We start from the raw sequence: 17,876 nt of genomic DNA on the forward strand, positions 1-17,876 counted from the left end.
AGATCAGCTTCTAAAATCAGTCTGTCTTCTACAAGGAAAGGGAAGTATTTTCTGAAGAGCAGGAAAATGTTGCAAAGGTGATCTCAAAGCTGAGACAGCTGATTAGAAAAAAATTCAAAAATATTTTGCCAATTTTTCTTGATCTACCCAACATGCAGACAAGTAACTGGAACTAATGTTAAGGAAAAAATTCTCAGTAGCTGCTGCCACAGACCTTTCTCCAAGCTCTCTGTTTTGTCACTGTCTGTTTAATAACTTGGTGCATACCCAAGAAAGCAATTAGCAAAATAGAATTAGCTTACTACATGACTGTGGAGTGTCGATTGTCGGATTGATTTGCTCGGAGTCTGGACTTGGGTTGCAGAACAGGAAGAACACAGCTGACTTTCAGCACTTGCTGGAAACGTGGTTTGTGGGGGTCCTAAGTTAACGCCTTAAGGAGAGGGTGAGCTCAGCCTTGTACAAATAGTCCCCCGTTGGTCCTTTTCAGGACCACCTCTGCTGCTTTCTAACCTAACATGATATCCATTCGTGTGCGTACTTTCTGTGTGCACCTGTGTGTGCCTTGTAAACATTCTGGCCATTCACCTTCAACTAAGCACCGCAGGTTTCAACATTTCTAAAGTCGGTAGCTGGTCATACATCTTCTGTGTGTGATTTGCCTGTTTCTTTTGATCTGACACATTCTTGAAAAAGAGCAATTTCAAGAAAAGCAACTAGGGGTCCAGCTCAGGGCATAGTGGTTGGGTTTGCACCCTCTGCTTCTGTGGCCCAGGGTTCACAGGTTTGGATCCCAGGCGTGGACCTACCCACTGCTCATCAAGCCATGATGTGGTGGCATCCCTCATAAAAAAGTGGAGGAAGATTGGGGCAGATGTTAGCTCAGAGCCAATCTTCCTCAGGCAGGGTGAGGGGTGGGGGAAAGGGGAAAAAAGAAAAGCAACTGGCAGGCTGCTTTTCAGCTTTAGAGGTTGTCCTAAAAGCGGTACTTGACTGAAGAGGCTGAGGGTGGTAAGGAGCTGTGACTCTGCTTCAGGTCCAGCCACACTCTTCTGGAACTGAGCTGGTGAGCAGGCTGTTCTGAAAACCCACCCTTGTTCCTCGTCCTCAGAGTAGGAGCCTGGGATTGGAGGCTGTGTATATAAAACGAGAGAAGCATGTGTTATGTCATAGGTGGTTTTCAATCAGTACTGACAGAAAAAGGGAGTAGAAATTTGGGATCACTTTTGAATTGAGACTGAGGATGGTAATTTTCATAGACATTGATACTTCATAGATTGTTTTAAATTGGAGATTTCCTTTACAAATTTATTGGTAGCTAAAGAAGATGACCTATTGAGAAATCTTTCCTCCCTCATGGAGAGAAACCTAGTAAGGCCCTAGATACTGGGGAAGGTGAGGGGTAGCATGGATGGAAATTTCCAGGGGAACTTTCCAAATACAAAAGATCTAAATTCATATAGGAAGTTGTCTAGATGACTTTTCTATTTATGATTTGTTCCCCATCCTGTCCTCCAGCTTAGACTTTGAGAACTCAAACACTTGGTCTATTCAGTTGCTGTTTTGTATATTAATCAAATTAAACATTCTACCTCATATAGACAAAAACAATAGGAACTTTCTTGAACTGTTTTTTAATCAAATTTAACTGATTCATTCTATCAAAATGGAAATCCCATTTTGTTCATGTCAAAACAACCTCTGATTCACCAACTATCATCAGATTTAGAAGTGGGAGGTGGGGAGACATGTCTTTAAATTTGTCATAAACCTAATAAAGACAATGGGTGGGGATAATATCATCTGTCAAATGTTAACATGGATGAGGCTCTGGTTCGTAGTGGAAAGAACATGAGTTAAATAAATACCAAGCAACCGGGGTCAAGACACCTAGTTGCTTTATACCCCAGTTTTATCAATAAGTGGAAATGAAAAGACCTACTCCCAAGATGTTGAGAATTAAATGTGAAGTTCTTCCTAAAGCTTGGTACATGATAGGTACTATCCGTTTTTGAGTCCCATGCCCCATGCACTTTCTTAGACATTCAAGTTTTCTTTATTTATTCCATTATCTTAAGCAATGAGTGGTTTCTTCAAACACATCACTGTGTCACCAGAAACCAGTTACACTTATTTAGAGTTTGTCTGAGGAGAAAAACATGTCAGAATGAAGTTGACTTTGTGTTTTTCTTTTTATATTGTCAGTAATCATGTCACCCTGTAGTCTATTCTGGAAAAGTTATGGCTGTGAACTTCATATTTTATTTAATTGAAAAAGCAGAGAAGAAATAATTTGTGCATATCTCTGTGAAAGTCAAATAAATACAAACGACCCAAACAATCCCCTCAGGGGTAATTCTAGACCAACTTTAAGAGCTTCAACAATTCCTAAGCATCTTAGCGGATGGGACATCCTACTTAAAAGACTTGGGTTGTCCTCCCACCTTTGTTTGCACATTGTTTTCTCAGCACAGGAAGATCATGGGCTTTGAATGCCAGCCCTGCCACATGCCAACTGGGTGATGTTCAGTAGTTATTTAACCTCTCTGACCCTTGGTTTCCTCATCTGTAAAACATGGGTAATGTTACGCCCTAGAATGGTTGCAAAGAAATACATTCAGAATGCCATACACAGGGTGATAATAATAATAGGAGTAGCAAATAGTAATAGTAATAATAATCAGCCTTCACTTGTACTTACTATGTCTAAGACATTAAGCACATTATGTACAGTAACACATCTGTACACAGAGTAAACGAACGTGTGGTCCACAAGTATTAGTTCCTTTTCCTTCCCTCTCTCACTCTCAGTCCTCAAGCCTGTTTCTTTATCCATCAGACAGAGATTTGGTTCTCCATCTTGCAGTCAAAATAATTTTGTAAAATATGATCGTGTAACCACTCCACCCCGTCAAACGCAAACACATTTGCATTTAAAACCTCTCAAAGGCTTCCCATGCTCTACCAGGGCCTTCATATTCTGACTCATGCCTGACTCCCCTGCCTGATCCCAAACACACTCCATCTTTCCTGGTCTCCGGCCACACACGTCTTCTTTGATTTCTCAGTATTCTCCCTTCAACCACAAACTTTTGGGATGCTTCTTTCTCCCCTCGGCCCCGTTCCTTATTAATTCTAGCCTTCAACTCTCAGCTCAAGCTGAGAAACCATCCTTGACCCTCAGCTGGTCATAGCTCTTAAAGAACTGGGTTGCTTTACTTCAGAGCACCTGTCATAGTTTGCCATTGTGACCGGACTGATGTAACTCTTTTAACTGTTACATCTGATGTAACTGTTAATACCTGGCCCCCTTCTAGACTGAAGGGAGCAGGACCCTTTGTGGGAGCAAAACCCACAGGTAGTTTGGTCTCTGTTGTACCCCCAACACCAGAACAATGCCCAGTACATAATAGGCACTCAATACGTTTTTGTTGAATGAAAAGATGACAAATACCCAGGTTGTTGCACAGATAAGGTTTAAGAACATACGTGAAAACATTCTTCAAAGCATTAACTCCACATGAATGCAAGTCATTTTAACCATTGCCGGTTGGGGAGCTTTCTGAGGCCATACTTGAGGGGACTGGTTTTATTACCATGCTCTACTTTAACGTGAAATAAGAAGATACAAACAGGAAAAAAAGGCAATTAAATAACACTGATGCACAAACAGGGTTTTGAGAAGACAATTGGACTCTCTTCCCTTCTCTGTGGACCTCATTAAGACAGCACATAACTCCCTCCCCTGTGGTAGGGAAGGATTCATCCAGCAAGATCGTTTCAGGATTAAGGAACAAAATCCCAGTCACGGTCAGAAAGAAGCCATTCCAGACAGGATAGAGGGGACAGGGAGGCCCACAGGGATGAGAGAGCTGGTCAAGTATGAGGAACTTTGCCGATGTTTGCTGGTGGATCTAATTTGGCACCCAACACGGGAGGGCCTTTTTTTAGGGGCTAACAAATGAGTAGAGGCGCTTTCTTTTCCTAAAGGGACAGCAGTAATGTGCCTTGCCATGTGCCATTTCCTTCTCCTGAGTTGTCTCATCACATTTCCATGCAGCAAGCCCCTGCTCATCCCTTAAAACTCAGCTCAAGGCAAGCCTTTCTAGGAAGACTTCCTCAACAACTCCAAAGATGGAGTTGTTATTATGAGTCACAAAAACCGCAATAATAGTGGGAAGAAGAAATGAGAAGGAGAAGCTGAACAGTACCACAAGGCCTGTGGATCACTGGCTGTGGGTTGAGGGCTGTGCATGGATAATCTCATTTGCTCCTCACACAATCTCTTGTATCAGAGGCTGTTATCTCCATGTTATAGGTGAGGAAACTGACACACACCTGACTTACCCAGAGCCACGGTTAGGAAAGTGGCAGAGTCGAGACTCAAGTCTAAACCACCTGAATCAAAAATCAGTGCTCTTAACCTTTACATTGCACATTTCCTTCTGAGCATCAGTGTGAGAACAGCCTTCCGATTGTATTGAAACGATCTATTTACACGTCTGTCTCCTGAGAGCCAGTAGCAGCTCGGGCACAGGGGTTCTACCCTTTCCATCTGCAGTCTCTGCATCCTGGTTAGCACAGAACTGGACTCTGATTAGACGCTCAAGAAATTCTTGGGGGCCAGCCTGGTGGCGCAGCGGTTAAGTGCTCATGTTCCTCTTCAGCGGCTAGGGGTTCGCCAGTTCAGATCCTGGGTGCAGACATGGCACCGTTTGGCAGAAGCCATGCTGTGGTAGGTGTCCCACTTATAAAGTAGAGGAAGATGGGCATGGATGTTAGCTCAGGGCCGGTCTTCTTTGGCAAAAAGAGGAGGACTGGCAGCAGTTAGCTCAGGGCTAATCTTCCTCAAAAACAAAACAAAAAAAAAGAAATTCTTAAGTGAGGCAGGAAATGGGAGTGTGGATAAACAGATCCACCTATCTTCTATCAAAGATACTCCTTCAAGAGGAGAAAACTTTTGGGGCTGGCCCCGTGGCCGAGTGGTTAAGTTCGCGTGCTCCGCTGCAGGCGGCCCAGTGTTTCGTTGGTTCGAATCCTGGGCGCGGACATGGCACTGCTCATCAAACCACGCTGAGGAAGCGTCCCACATACCACAACTAGAAAGACCCACAACGAAGAATATACAACTATGTACTGGGGAGCTTGGGGGAGAAAGAGGAAAAAAATAAAAAATAAAATCTTTAAAAAAAAAAAAAAAAAAAAAAAAAAAGAGGAGAAAACTTTTTGAAGCAGGATATCTTCCAATGACACCCAAAAGCAGGCTTATTAGAAATCTAGACACACACACACACACACACACACACACACAGAGCAAAAAATACACATTTTTAACACTTTATTATGTCATAATAACAAAATAAGTAAAACAGACAGTGCTTTCTGTTTGCTAGGCACAATGTCACTGTTTGAGAACACGGATATAAGTATGATGGTATATTCCCCACAACAATCCTACAACATAAGCATTGTTCTTACTTTCATTTTATACATAAGGAAACCAAGACACATGGAAGTTAGGTAACTTGTCCAAGGCCACACAGCTGTTAAGTACAAGAGCCAGGATTAGAACCCATGCAGTCTGGTTCCAAAGTACTTGCTAAGAAAGGATTAATTACTATATTTTTGTGCCTTTTTAAACATTTATGAAATTCTCATTTTTCATGGTTTTGGAATTCTCTTCTCAGCCCCCTGCCATGTATTTAGAACCAACCCACTCTTCAGGCCCACATCAAATGCACTTCCACCCACAGCTTACCCTGACTACTCATTTTCTCATCTTCACAAATACATACCTACATTTAAAGTTTCTCCCAAAGGCACATTGTGATTCTCTGTAACATGGAAATAATATTACATTACCTCAAGGGGTTATTGTAAGGATTAAATGAGACAAAGATCTTACATTGTTTGGCATTGCTTTACATTTAAAATTTTCTTTTGACATTTTTATGTATGATAGATGTATCGTCCCTGCATTCATCTAAGGCCAGCCCCCTGCTTGTGAGCTGAATCCACCTGGGTCCCCTACTCAAGCCCCTCACGCCTGCACTTGTCCCCTCTCTCTCTGTTATCATCAAGTCTTTCCTCTCTACAGGATCATTTTTGCAGTCCACAAACATGCTGTAAATCATCTCACTTTAGATACTCATCTCATGGTCCTGTATCCTCCTCCAGTTACTGCCCTATTTCCTACTCCTCTTTTCAGAAAAGTGCCTTGAAAGAGTCATCTACACATACAGTTGCCACCTCTTTTCCTCTGATTTGCTCTTTCCACTCCTCCACCAAAATTGCTCTTGAGAGTCGCCAGTGACCACCACACTGACAAACCCAATCATTCTTTGTCAGTCTTCCTCTTACTACAGCTCTCAGCAGCATCGTCACAGATGATCACTGCTTCCTTCTTGAAAGAGTTTCTTGTCTTGCCCTCAAGACCCACACTTTCTGTTTCTTCTCCCTCACTGGCTAGTCCTCAGGTTCCCCTGCTGGTTCCTTATCATCTTCTCGAACTGTAAATATTGGAGCCCAGGCCTCAGTCCCCTCCATAATCTATGCTTGGTCCTGGGTAATCTCCTCCAGTTCCATGGTCTTAAATATCATCTATTAAATTTGCATCTCCAGCTCCAACCTTTCACCTAAAATACAGACTTGTACTTCTGACCGCCTACCCAACATTTCTACTTGGATGCATAATAGAGATCTCAAAATAGAACTGATTTCCTCTCCAGAAAAACCTGTTTGTCCAGCATTCTTCCCCAGCTCAGTGAATAAGATCTCCATTCTCCTAGTTACTCAAGCCAAAAACCTCAGAGTCATCTTTGATTTCCTTCTTTCTCTCCTATTCTTCTTCCAATTCTACAGTAAATCCTCTAGGCTTAACCTAAAAATATCCAGAATCCAATCACATCTTATCACATCCATCACTCAGATGTTTCTTCATCAAAGAGGCCTTTCCTGGCCTTCCCATCTAAAACATCACACACACACACACACAAACACACATACACTCCCCAGTTACTTTTACCCTGCTTTATTTTTACTTCATAGCAATTATCTTTACCTGACACGTTATATATCCATTTATTTATTTATTGCCTCTCTTTCTACATCATAGGATGTAAGCTACATGAAAGCAGAGGCTTTCTCTGTTTTGTTCATTCCTATATCTCCAGTACCTAAAATAGTTTCCAGTATGCAGGAAACATGTAACAGATACTTGTTGATTGAATGAATGGATGTGTGGACGAACACTTATATGAAGTCTTAGTAACACAGTGGAAAGAATGGGCGGGCTCTGAAACCAGATGAAGCTGAGTTCCAATCTCAGCACTGATGGTTACCTGCTGAGTAACCTTCAGTTACTTAACTGGTGTATTTCCTTCTCTAATAATAGCATATCAAAGGATTTTTATGAAGGTGAAAAAGATAATGTTTATAAAACACCTGGCATAATGCCTGTGAGTGTTCAGTGAATGGGACTCAATGTTATTTTTTGGTATTCCTCACTGCATATACTACAGCGACAGTCACATATAGGCACTAATAGTTCCATGTGGATTGAATTTTTTGCCTACCTACATAGCTAGCATGATTGTGGACTTGTTATATGCCGGATCCTGTGCTAAATACTCTATAGTTACTACCTCACGTAAATCTCACAAAGACATCATGACATAAATACTACTGTTAATTGTCCTCATTTTACAGATGAGGAAACAAGGCACAGAACGGTGTAGTAACTTACACAAAACCACATAGCTAATATGTGGTAGATCAGGGTTTGCACCCAGACTGCCTAACTCCAGAGTCCAGGCTCTTATCTGCCCCATAGTACTGTCTACAACATTTCATGCATTGTTCTCAGCTCATGGGAACTTAAAAGATGAAAAAGACTCATCCCTATTTTAAGAAGTTACAGTCTGGCAGAGCAGAGAAAGGCAGATGCACACGACTCCAACAGTAGGTTTTAACCCTGGCTATGCATGAGAATCACCTGTGGCAAATGTACAGGGCCGTCTCCACCACAGCCCTGTTGAATCAGACTGGAAGTGGGCCCCAGGAATCCTGGTTTTTAAGGTTCCCCAGGTGAGTCTTCTGATCAGTCAGAGGCAGGAACCTGAGTCTGTGATAAACAATGGTACGGGTTGAGGAGTATATTCAAAGCTTAAGGGAAGAGCTCTGGGAGAAAGTGATTGATCATTTGCGGATCCCACTGAAGTGACAGAGTAAAATCCTGCAGCTGAGAACAGGTTGCTTTCGGTCAAGACCTTTGATGTCTGGCAGAAAAGTGGCTGTCCTGGGAAGATTCAAGGTCAGTGTCATCCACTTACACGTACAATGGAAGTCTACTGAGCATTTGTCTGTTTCATGGCAGCTATGAATTTGCTTCAAGATTTTATATTCAGGTACTGGCTAACACATCTACCTAATATAGAGAAAGGCATTCAACTTCTTGGGCTTTAGTTTTGCCATCTATGAAAAGGATAAAAATTATGCACATGTCAAAGACTTGCTTTAGTAAGTAAATGTGATAATTCATACAGAGTATATAGTGTGGTACCCAGTGCGAATTAAGAGCTCGATAAGAGTTGACTGTTGTTATTATTAATATGATTCATATTAGTAGAAGCCCCGGAAATCAACTCTTGCCTGTGCACTTTGATATAATGTGGCGATGGGAAGAGTCCTGGACCAGCTGTCCAGACACCTAGATTCCGGTCCTCTTCTGACATTGATGTCCCTTGGGAAATTGGCTGATCCTGCAGTGCCTTGGAATCAAATGGGAATATTATAAAAGCTGGTGGTGTTGGTGTGAGATTAAATGATAGTGCTTTGTGAAGTACGTCCCCCCCCCCCCTTGAGTCTTCCTGTATTAAATCAGAAACTGGGACCAGTAACCCATTTTCAAGTGTTTCTAATAAAAGCCATAAGGAACTCAGCAGCTGATAAAAAATAGGGAGGAGAGAAAATAATGTTTAATAAAAGCCATCTTGGTGCCAAGCACTCTCCATGTGTTATTATCACATGCACATAACTATCACAAGAATTCTGCTTGATGGTATCTACATTTTATGGGGAAGATATTGAGAGAGGACTGATGAGGTGAAATATCTATTTGGAAAAGACTTTGGCTTTGGAATCAGATAAACGAGTTCCAAGTATGACTTATAATTAGTTATCCTGTGAGTGCCTGTTTTCTCAACTATAAAATGGAGGTAATAATGCTTGCTTTTCATGCTTATTGTAGGTATTAAAGACACTGAGTGGAATGTGCCTAGTAGCCACTTAACAGATGGTACCTGTACTTACTGTAACAGTACCTTTGTCCAGGTCATACCAGGGGTGACACCAAGCTGGTCTGATTGCAAATCCTGGGTTCCTCCCATTTCATCATGTTCCCATCAAAAAAAGTTCCGTTTCTCATTCTTTGATTCTTTCAATCTATAGCTCCTTGACTGGTGCTTGCTTGCAATATACAGTGGTCAGTGCTATTCTGATTTGTGTTTCTGAACTCGTTGTTTGTCTTTTGTACTTGTGCCCCAAGGCAATTCCTTCATTTTGACTCAATTTTATAAATCTAATAGAAAAATCACTGGCGGTGAAATCATCACCATCGTTAGAAAGACTGGCCCATTAGTTTTCTGAGTCATTGTTTCTTCACTGGCAGATTGAGCTGGAAGAAAAGATAGGCAGAGATGGAAGGGCCTTTATCTTTACAAGTGTCTGCAAAAGCTCAGTTAATAAGAGAAGCAAACAGAAGGCAAACAACTGTGTGGCTTCAAAGATGTGTGTGAAAGCCACTCCAGATCCTATTGTTGATACACAGGATGCCTCTTTCCTGGAAATTTTAGGAGCAAATTCAGTAGTCAGTGAAGCTCCTTGCAAGAGAAGTTATTTATTTATTCAAAAAATACAAACACACACATAAAGAATCTCTCTCATATATGTCAGATATTGGCTGGCAGTGGGTTCACTGCTAGTAAAAATAGATATGGTTCCTACCCTTATGGAATACGAATAAATTAATCTAATAAACTAACATAAACTGAAAATGCTGCAATGGAGAAGACATGATGTTAGACAAGGCCTAATAGGGTTTTGTAATGTGCAGGAAGAAAAGGATGTCTTCAGCTGAAGCAGTGAAGAAGGATGTCAAGTGAAGCAGTGTCAGTTGAGCTAAGATCTGAAGGGTGAATGAAACTTAACTAGGCAGAATGAGAGAATTTTCCAGGCAAAGGAGAGCATGTTTGCAAGGGCATGTTAACAGAAGGTCATGGTGAATGGTAGGTTCTGAAGGAAGGCCAGTGTGCTTGGGGCATAGAGACCAAGAAGGATTACAGTGGAGAATGAGGCTTTAGAGTGGTGTGACCCCATGTGTCCCTGTGATATGAATTATGGAGTTTGGCCTTAATCCAAAGGGCAACTAGAAATTATTTAAGGGTATAAATTTTGCAGGAAAAAAACTGACCACATTTGCAGCATGAAAAGATTCTTATGACTGCTGTGAAGAGAATAGATCAGAGGGGCTAAGAAGGAATGGACACATTTTAAGGAGTTGGCCACTCAAAACAGAAATATGTGGTTGCTAACAGCAGTCCTTATTGCTGCATTACAGTAGACTTGTGGATAGCTCCAGGATGCCACAAATTCCTCAAGGTGTATTTGTGTCTGAATAGAACATTCTTATGAACATGGAAACATGTCCATTATCTTGGCATCCAGACAAAGAAATTTTTATTCTCAATGAGCAATGGCAGGATCACACTATGCTCTGTTTTGAAGATGCAGTAAACATTCCAGGCATTGAAAAATAGAGTGAGTTTGCTCTTCCAGACACAGCATTTGCAAAGCACAACATTTAGAAGGAAGAGAAAGGCTGTCTTAGGACAGAACCAATAAGTTGCTGCATCAAAGCCTCTAGAGAGAACGGTACATAAGCTCAGCTATGTATATTTATATATAAACAGCAAAGTGGCCCTCTTCGGGGAGAGTTGACCAAAAGTCAGTCTTATGAGCAAAGGTTAGGAAGCCATGTCCTATGTTAAATATGAAGCACTCTTTTCACGGTCCTATAACCAGATGATAGAATGTCTAAGAATGTGGGCAGGAACCCTACATTTAAAATTCTTCAGGAGCCAAGCAGATAGCATTAACCAAGAAGGCATGACATTGGCTACCATGAAGTTGTGTGTTCAGCCTGGCCTAATGGCAACACAATTCAGTTAAAAACAAAAAGAAAAACAACACCAACCCAGGTCTTTATACCACCCATTTCCATCCATTGGAAAGGATCATAGAATATCTGTTTGGGAGAAAACTTGAAACCATCTAGTCCAGTCCTTCACAGGCTCCCTGAACCGCCTCACAATGTTCCTGATAAGATAGTGATGGAGAGCTTACCCTCTGCCAAAGCTGGCCATTCTACGTCTAGACAATGCTGCCTGCGCCTAGATCTTTAAGTTGAACTGGAAGCTATTTCTTAGAACCACCAAATCATAAATCTGAGACTATTTTCTACATGTGTACAAGGATGGTTTTCATGCCCTGCACAGGCTCGAGATTCCGTCTCCTTCAAGTAGCCTCCTAGGCCTTCACCTACAGTCAGGCTGATAATAAGGAGGATTTAGGTGCCAGGCCCTGTTCGAGGTATTTTAATGTATTAGCTCATTTAGTTCTAATGACAATATAGGGAAGAGGAAACTTCTATTATCCCCATTTTACAGAGGCAGACACTGAGGCCCAAAATAGTAATTAACTTGCCTAAAGTCACATGGTTAGCAGGCAGCAGAGGCAGGATTTGAACCCAGGCATACTGGCTCCAGGGCTTTGTTCTCTGTCCTCTGATATGAAGGAAAAGCACAGTCTTTGCTGAGACAGTCTTGCCTTTGCATCCAAGTTCCAACACTTCCCATGGCCAACTGACTACTCCTGGCTAAGCCTCCTTTTCTTCATCCATGAGATGGTGATCATAAACCCTACCTCAGTGTTGTTGTGAGATTAAATAAAATAATGTATGCAAAGCAGCACAGCGCCTTGCACATACTGTATACTCATTAAAGACTGGTTGAATAAATTAATGTGTGAATAAACAAGTGAAGACCTTCTGGGCCTGCCCTCCCTAGCAAAGCTTTCTTACCCTTTGCCCCAATTCTCAAGCAAAATACCCAATTCGTGTTGCCCTCAGGAGGTCAGCCAGGAACAGGGAGTCACAGCATAAACGAAGGACAGTAGACTGAGAGAGGAATGAGAATAAAGGTATCATAGATTATCACCATAAATCATTGCTCCACTCCCACCAATCCAGACTCTAGAGTATTTGGCAGCCTAGAAATAAAGCAAACAAGCTACCAGACGGTGGACATTCGGATTGTGTAATGTCTCTGTTCAAATCCCACCAATGGCTTCCCGTTTTACCCAGTAAACTCTCACGTCCTCCATGGCCTACAAGGCCTAGGTGACCCTCACCTCATTATCTCCTCTAACTTTCCTCTTCATTCACCCCACACCAGCCACACTGACCTCCTTGCTGTTCCTCAAACACCAAGCACACTCCCTCTCCAGGACCTTTGTCCTTGTTGTTTCCTCTGCCTGGAGTGTTCTTCCCTCAGCCACATGGTTCCTTCCCTCATTCCTTTTAAGTCTTTGCACAAATACCATCCTTCCCCGAAGCCTTCCTGCCGACCTTATCTGAAAGGGCACGCCTCCCCGGTACTCACCCTTCATTTTATGAGTAGATTTTCTCTCTGCCTCACGTCTTATACATTTGGATTTGCTCATCATGTTTCTCCTCCTAGACCATGGGCGCCATGAGAGCAGGTCCTTTGTGCTTTAATTCGCCATTGCACCTGCTCGCAGGAGGTGGGGACAAGTCTTTGTTGAGTAAATGATCAATAAGCTTGGTGAGTAGCAGCAGCAGGCAGGTGGAGTGACCCACAAGTGTTCTGCCTCCCTTCTTCTAGGACAGTGCTTCCCAAATGTGAGCATACATAAGGATTATCTGCAGTGCTTGGTTTAAAATGCATATTTAGGGGCTCACACCCCCTCCTAAAATTCTGGATCAGTACATCCTGAGTGGATCCCAAGAACTCCCATTTTCAAGAAGCCCTGACGCCTGCTGAGGAAGGAACCCCAAGTGCAGTACTTCAAGAAACACTGTCCTAGGATAACAGAAAGTAAAAAAAATATACAAGCAACACTACTGAGTTTTGCATGGTTTCCTTCCTCCCTCCATGTCTAGTCCAAGAGGTGGGAACTCTAGACTTGGCATCAGGGAGAGATGCTCGTGGAGAAAAGGGGGTTACATGTACTGTTGATAAGCACCCTGATCTCGAAGTCTCATTTGGAGATTGGCTGGCTGCAGAACTGCAGAAACAACATCAGTTTCCTCCCTGGCCTGTGCAGAGCAGTTTCTGAATGGTGCAGCCTGTGAGTGGGGCAGGGCACCCCATTGGTCCTGGCAATTCACATCAAACTAGGTAGCAGGAGTTGGAAGAGACATTGAAGCCAGGTTCAGAGCCCCACCCACCACCTTGCAGAGAGATTAGGTGAACTGCCCAAAGCACACATCTAATTAGTGTGAGAACTGGGCCTGAAACCCAGGCTGTGGCTGCACTGTGGTGTTTTGGCCTCTGTAACCCTTTGAAAGTGGTTTGACTGTTCCTAACAGTCCTGTAAATATCTTAGAATAAATGTGCTGACCTGAGTAGAGATTCTATATGGGGGGGGGGGGGTCCTCAAGGATATGCTGTAAAGAGTCGATTTCCTTTTGCGTTGAGGGTATGAGTGCTAAGAAGTCCTCAGGAGAGAACTAGCTTTGAGGTACTTTTAAATGGCTGGTTAGGGATGTGTAATGGCACTGTTATTTCACAGTTTTTGAAAGGAAGATCATTTTTCTTTGAAATTGGCCCTATTTACACACAGAATCATCTTAAAAGACTATTATCTGGTATTAATCCTTCAAGAACTTTCTCGAAGTGCTGTCTTCCCCACGTTGGGTACCTCACAATGTAATTCAGGACCGGGGTATGTAATGTATGTTTCCCCACATTGTGCCTCTCAAATGCCACCAAGCAATGGGCCGACCTGGACTGTGTAGAGCTCAGGCCTGGAGATTTGGGGCAGTCATGTATTGTCTGAACTGGTTCTCCTACCATTTCTCCTGCTCCGATCTCAAATGTGCCACTGTGCCAACTTACACTCTCTCTTCTCTGACCCAGGCTAAGTTTGCTGTACATGCTGAGAACAACTTCCTCCAAATTCACTTCATTTGCACTCATTTCCAGTCTCCTGTTTGGAAATTGTATTTTTGGCTCTGATTCAGATAAATTCAAACGGAGATGATAAATGGAAATGATCCTATAGGAGAAGCAGTGGCCAAGGCTGTAGTTACAATTCTCTATTGATCCTCAGATATGCTCTGGGCATCATACAAATTATTTATTTGATACAGCACTATCGGGTTGTAGCACAGACCTCAGTAAATTGATTAAAGTTTGAGGCTTCCAGCAATAGCCAACCTTCATTTAAAGAACCACTTCCCCAGCAAAACTCGATTTTACCAGGTGGAAAAAGCCCTCATCCACTCTATAAATTTTAGCTTCTTAAAAGTTAGGTTCCCAAAGCTTGCAACTTAACAGGGTAAACAAATGAAATAAGGTGTGTTCCAGGCAGCTGGGACAGTGCTTGGGGCTCAGCAGGGACTCAGTAAATGTTTGCTCCATTCTGTTCTTCCACCTGCCTTTGTCTATAGACACAACTTAGTGTTGGCTCATTTGTTGGTCCATTTATTAAATATTTCTTGGGCACCTACTATGTGTTTAGCATGATTCTAGACAGTGAGTATCCAGGGGTGTAAGAGACAGATGGATCCCTGCTCTCATGGACCTTATGTTCTGGTGGGGGAAGACAGGCAATAAACCATTGGAAACATTAGACCCAAGACAAGTTGGGAACCAAAATAAAGCAAGACCTAGACAAGGATGTAAAATTTAAATGACCTTTGCAGATACCTACCTACAGAAATACCCACCAAGTTGGTCTTCCAGCAAATAAGCTTCATACCTGGTCTCCTTGGCAGCCCTCAGAGCATTCACAGCTCATTTTGGGTGCTTAGTGGCAAGTATTTCTCAGGCCTCTATGCAGATCTCTCCTTCCCGTCTGGCTCTCTAATTCTACACAGAGTGGTGGGCAGATGCTGCCTGTAGCATGATCTTCTGCAGGAGTAAAGCCCTCTGGGAGGTGAGTCTGCAGACCCCAGGGACAGCATTAATTCATTCAAATGTGTTTTTTTTTTCCAGAGGAAGATTTGCCCTAAGCTAACATCTGTTGCCAATCTTCCTCCTTTTCTCTTCTTTTCCCCCATTCCCACCCCTGAACCTCCAGTACACAGTTGTGTATAGTCATAAGTTCTTCTGGTTCTTCTCTGTGAGCCTCAGCCACAACATGGCTACTGACAGACTAGTGGTGTGGGTTCGTACCCCGGAACCAAATCTGGGCTGCCGAAGTGGAGCATGCCAAACTTTAACCGCTGGGCCATTGGGACTGGCTCCATTCAAATGTTTTTAAAGTCTCTGTGAGGTACCAGGCCAAGATAAGGCTCTGGAGAAATTTCAGGAAATAAAGCATCCACTGCCCCTGACCTCATGGTGCTTGCATTCTAGGAGGGGAAACAAACAACAAAAACAGAACTTTCAAATAGTGATCAGGGTTGGGAAGAAAATAAAAATAGGGTAAAGAGCACAGTGAATGGGGAATGATGAGTTACCAGGAATAGTGTGGACAGGGAAGGCCTCTCTGAAGAGGGATATCTGAGGGGAGACTTGATTAATGAGACTAAGAGCCCAGGGAAGAGCATTCCAGGCAGAGAGACCTGCAAGCACAGAGACCTGGAGGCTGGAAGAAAGGTGCTGTACTCAAGGAATAGAAAGGTCTTGGTGGAATACCACATCCTTTTGTGGTAGATTTTATAGCTTACTGTGGGGATAAAAAAAAATCTTCTCAAATATTTACACCCTATGATTCATTATACTTTTCAAAGAAGCAGTGTATATTAGTAGTTAAAAACAATTGGATTCTAGAGACAGCATATCAAGGAATAATTTAATGATTTTGTCCTGGTGTCAGGCTGCCTGGGTTCAATACTGGATTTTTGATCCACTAGCTGAGTGACTTCTAGCAACTTACTTAATCTTTCTGTGCCTCATTTGCCATAAAAGGGAGATAAGAATAGTGCCTGTTGCATGGAATCTTCTGGTGATAAATTGAGAATGAACACAAAGCACTTAAGAGCACATGTGCTCAAAGCATGTTAGCTATTATAATCTCTCCATTGTTTCTTCTAGAAGCTCACTTTCTTGACCATTTTCGCCATCCTTTTATCCCACCAACCACTCATTAAATAGATTTCTGAACATAAAGTCGAAAATAATTTCCCCAAATCTTTTTGATTTGGGTGCCACTGAAATCCTTGAAAAGTTTTCAGTGTAACTGAATAAAGGGAGGCCTCATAAAATCCTCATTAAGTTGATTCTAGGCTCTGGACAATGCTTGCCCCAGGGGAGATGGTTGGGACTACACTATATAAATAGTGCTCCTCCATCATTCTCTTCTTCCTTTCTGCTTTTTCATGGCATTTATTATCATTAGTCATGTGATACATCTATTTATTATGTTGCTGAACCTATAAAAAAGTAAACTCTATGAGAACAAGGACTTTTTTGTCTTGTTCAATGCACCATTCCCAAATCTGTCTAGCAGTGTTCAAATAATAGAACTCAATACATACTTGTTTATTGAATTATATATCTATACAGCCCTAAAAACATACCAGGTAGTGGGTTGCTAATGGGTCAAAGAGCCTTAGTTCTAAAAATATCCCATATTTTTAATGCAATCTGAGTTGTCAGCTTCTCAGTGACCCAGGAGGGCAATGATTCACTGGGAGGATCTGATCCAATAAATACAAAATATTACATTCATTTATGATTCACTTACTCATTCAACAAATATTTATTAGGTCCTGACTTCATGCCAGGTAGCGCTTTAGATGCTGGTGTACAATGGTGAATAAAATAGACACGATCCTCACCCTCAGAAGATTGGAGTCTAATGCTTATAAAAAGCATCTCCTCGCCAGCTTCAGCAATATTGTCTTTTCATATGAATCTGAAGACTAGAACCTAGAAATTAAATAAAACCTGGCAATGTGCCCAAGAGTGGGCAGTCAGGAAATGCTATTCCTGGCTGACTCATCCCTCCTCACACCACTCCTGGTGTACTGGTGGTTTGCAGTACTGTGCTACAGATGGCCCACATGTACGTTTCCCCACGGCACACAACAGTTCCTCTCTCGCCCTAAACACACACATGCATGCCCATGCGCCCGTGCGTGCGCGCGCACACACACGCGCGCGCGCACACACACACACACACACACACCATCCAATATAAAACTCTTATTCAGCACCAAGAACTCGTCCCGAGGCACTGGAAATGAAATCCCAAGTAGCACAAGGAGCATAAGGTAGCTAGGAATAAGAATTTGCCAGTCTTGATAACTCTTTGCAGCACGTGATATCACACCCTCGATTTGCCAGCTGCTTGTTTGTAAGACAAACTAGATTGTATTGAGGGAAACTTTTAAAAAGGAGGCAAAGGCAATTACTGCAGGAGGACTTTCAGAGTGTGAGGTGGCAGAGATCTGAGTCCATATGTGTAATCTCCCAGATTCAAGGAGAAGTTCCCATCTGACTCACTTTTTGTCTATAATTTACTCACTTGGAGCTCAGATTGCCTTGGATCGTGATGTCAGGAGTCACTCTGTCTTGAGTCTGGTCTGATTTTTTTTTTAAAGATTGGCACCTGAGCTAACATCTATT

General features: G+C 42.4%; 1 protein-coding gene across 7 annotated transcripts in view; it reads left to right on the top strand.

Moving 5' to 3' along the window:
* PPP2R2B (protein phosphatase 2 regulatory subunit Bbeta) overlaps positions 1–17,876 on the top strand; it is a 436,815-nt gene that overhangs the window by 29,326 nt on the left and 389,613 nt on the right. The window lies entirely within an intron of this gene.

Source organism: Equus caballus, chromosome 14 (assembly GCF_041296265.1).
Source record: "Equus caballus isolate H_3958 breed thoroughbred chromosome 14, TB-T2T, whole genome shotgun sequence".
Lineage (NCBI taxonomy): Eukaryota > Metazoa > Chordata > Mammalia > Perissodactyla > Equidae > Equus > Equus caballus.